At 34.9% G+C, this 3,748-nt stretch overlaps 1 non-coding gene across 1 annotated transcript; it reads right to left on the bottom strand.

Annotated features, from left to right (window-relative positions):
• Nucleotides 1–208: 208 nt before the first annotated feature.
• On the bottom strand, nucleotides 209–372 carry LOC139037912 (U1 spliceosomal RNA). Its single transcript, XR_011490859.1, has one exon. It is a non-coding gene; the product is annotated as a U1 spliceosomal RNA (small nuclear RNA).
• Nucleotides 373–3,748: the final 3,376 nt, after the last annotated feature.

Below are 3,748 nucleotides of genomic sequence, written 5' to 3'. Positions count from 1 at the left end.
TTGAGTGGTATGGACAATTTAACATATTAATTTTTCCCATCCATAAACCTGGAATATCTTTCCATTTATTTGTGTATTATTCAATTTTCCTTTATCAATATCTTATAGTTGTCAGTGTAGAGATATTTCACTTCCTTGGTTAATTTAATTCTGTGTATTTTATTCTTTTTGATGCAATTGTAATAGGATTATTTTCTTTCTTTTCTTTCACAGGAAAACACCAATGCAGTCCCCCACTACGACAAATTATGCAGTCCAGTTTCCCACATTTGGAGAAGTCGCAGAGGCCAGCATATCTGGAGTGCGATAGATGAGCCTTGCCCTGGGGCAACCACCTTCATGACCATGGTATCTCGCCTGCCAGGTTAGTATGGCGCTGTTTTCTTTTTTTTTTTTTTCAATTGTTTTCTTAATTTCACATTCTAATAATAACTTATTAGTGTAGAGTAATGCAATCACTTTTGTGTAGTTATGAATCTTGCAACCTTACTGACTTTGTGTATTAGTTCTGACAGTTTTAGTGGGGTCTTTAGTATTTGCTATATACAGTAATATGTCATCAGGAGATAGAGACTATGTTGCTTCTTCCTTTCCAATTTGGATGCGCTTTTTTTCTTTTTCTTGTCTAATTTATCTAGCTAGGCATTCCAATGGGATGTTGAAGACAAGTGGCAAGAGTAGGCACTTATTCTTGATCTCAGAGGAAAAGCTTTTAACTTTCTATTGTTGGGTATGATATTGTTGGGTATGATATTAACTGTAATCTTGTCATCAATGGCCTATATTTTATTGTGGTACATTTCCTCTATACTAACTTTGTTCATAAAATCAGTGTTGAATTGTGTCAAGTGCTTTTTCTTCATCTGTTAAGATGATTGTGTAATTTTATCCTTCATTCTGTTAATGTAGTGTATCACATTGATTGGTTTGCCTTTGTTGAACCACCCTTGCATTCTTGGAATGAATCCCATTTGTTCATGGTGAACAATCCTTTTAATGTATTATTGAATTTGCTTCACTAACTGTTGTCTGGGATTCTTGCATGTGCATTCATCAGGGATACTGGCCTGTAATTTTTTTTTTTTCTTGTTGGCATTCTTGTCTGATTTGGCATTATGATAATGCTGGCCTTGTAAGAGTTTGGAAGGGTTTCCTCCTTTTCTATTTTTGCAAGAATTTGAGAAGTACAGGTATTAAATCTTATTGGAATGTTTGGTAAAATTTACAAGTGATGCAGTCTCACCCAGACTTTGTTTATTGGGAGGTTTTTGATTCTGATTTAATATGCTTAGTGATCTTTCTGTTCAGATTCTGTTTCTTCATGTTTCAGTTGGTAGGTTTTTTGTTTCTAGGGATTTACCCATTTATTTTAGGTTGCCCATTTTGTTGGTATATAATTATTCATAGTGGTCTTTTTCAATCCTTGTATTTCTGTGGTATTAAGTATAATATTGCCTCATTAATTTCTATTTTTTTTGTAGTTTTCTGAGATTTTCTAAGTGATTTTTGATAATATTTCAATCTTCTTAAATTTGTTAGGACTTGTTTTATTGCCTTATATGATATATTGTGGGGGACTTTCCATAAGCACTTGAGAAGAATGTGTCTTCCATTGCTTTTAGATGGAATGCTATTACATATCTGTTAAGTGCATCTGTTCTAATGTGTCATTTAAGGCTGATGTTTCCTTACTGATACTCTATCTGTATGATCCATCCATAGATGCAAGTCAGGTAGCATAGCCCCCTATTATTATTACATTAATGTGTATTTCTCCCTTTGAAGCGAAAAAGTGAAAGTGAAAGTCACTCAGTTGTGTCTGACTCTGCAATCCCATGGACTGTAAGCCCACCATACTCCTCTATCCATGGAATTCTCCAGGCAATAATACTGGAGTGGGTAGTCATTCACTTCTACCCAGGGATTGAATCCAGGTCTCCTGCATTGTAGGCAGATTCTTTTCCATTTGAGCCACTACATCGGTCAATATTTGCTCTATATATTTAGCTGCTCCTAAGTTGGATGCATAAATATTTACCAACCTTACATCCTCTTGTAGGATTGACCCCTTTATCATTATGTCATTACTTTCTTTGTCTCTTATTAAAGTCTTTGTCTTAAAGCCTATTTTGTCTGATAATCATATAGCTACACCAACTATCTTTGGGTTTGTATTTGCATATAATATCTTTCTGTCCCTCTACTTTTAGTCTGTGTGTGCCCTTACATCTGAAGTGAGTCTCTTGGAGGCACTAGGTGGGTCTAATTTTCTTGCCCATTCAGTCATTCTACATATTTTGACTAGAGAGTTTAGCCCATTAACATTAGAAGTCATTATTTATAGATGTGTATTTTTGGCCTTTTTGTTCATTGCTTTCTGGCTGTTTTTTAGTTCCTCTCTGTTCCCTCTCTTGCTCACTTCCTTTGTGGTCTGATGACTCTCTCTTTGGGTATGCTTAGATTCCCTCTTCTTTATCTGTTAGTATCTACTATAGGTTTTTATTTTATGGTTACCATGAGACTTTCCAATAATATGTGTATTTGTAACAGTCAATTTTAACTTGATACCTTAAGTTTGAACACATTCTGAGCCTCCTTCTCCCACCTATATTTTATGTTTGTGATGTCACAATTTACATATTTTGTTATGTATAATCTCTTAACATATTATTGTAAGTTATTTTTACTACTTTAGCTTTTTCACATTCATTCTAGCTTTATCCATGATTAATCTGTTACCTTTACCAGTGAGATCTGTACTTGTGTAGGTTTTTCTGATACTAACTTGTGCCTTCTTTTTAACTTGAAGAAGTTCCTTTAACATTTCTTGTAAGGAAAGTTTAGTAGTGACAAATTCCTTTACTTTTTGCTTGTCTGGAAAAGCCTTTATCTTGCCTTCAATTCTGAATGACAACTTTACCAGGTATAGTACTCTTGGTTGGAATATTTTTTCTTCCAACACTTAGAATATATTGTGCCATGCCTCTGGCCCACAAAATTCCTGCTGAGAACTAAATTTATAATCTTATGGACATTCCTTTGTATATAGCAAGTTGTTTTTTCTCTTGCTACTTTAAAATTATCCTCATAAGTTTGATATTTTAGTTATAATATGTTTTCATGTGGGTTCTTGAGTTAACTTTATTTGGAACTCTCTTTCCTTCCTAGATCTGAATGTTTGTTTCCCTCCCCATGTTCAGGAAGTTGTCAGCTATTATTTCTTGAAATTATTTCTTTAAGGATGTTCTCTGCATATAAGTTAAATAAGCAGAGTGACAATATACAGCTTTGACGTATTCCTTTTCCTATTTGGAACCAGTCTGTTGTTCCATGTCCAGTTCTAACTGTTGCTTCCTGACCTGCATACAGATTTCTCAAGAGGTAGGTCAGGTGGTCTGGTATTCCCATCTCTTGAAGAATTTTCCACAGTTTATTGTGATCCACACAGTCGAAGGCATTGGCATAGTCAATAAAGCAGAAATAGATGTTTTTCTGGAACTCTCTTGCTTTTTGGATGATCCATTGGATGTTGGCAATTTGATCTCTGGTTCCTCTGCCTTTTCTAAAACCAGCTTGAACATCTGGAAGTTCACGGTTCAGGTATTTCTGAAGCCTGGCTTGGAGAATTTTGAGCATTCCTTTACTAGCATGTGAGATGTGTGCAATTGTGTGGTAGTTTGAGCATTCTTTGGGATTGCCTTTCTTTGGTATTGGAATGAAAGTTATGACCAACCTGAAGAGCATATTA

Source organism: Odocoileus virginianus, chromosome 12 (assembly GCF_023699985.2).
Source record: "Odocoileus virginianus isolate 20LAN1187 ecotype Illinois chromosome 12, Ovbor_1.2, whole genome shotgun sequence".
Classification (NCBI taxonomy): Eukaryota; Metazoa; Chordata; class Mammalia; order Artiodactyla; family Cervidae; genus Odocoileus; species Odocoileus virginianus.
Note: the sequence above shows the minus strand (reverse complement) of the source record. Positions and strands in the feature narration are given on the sequence as shown.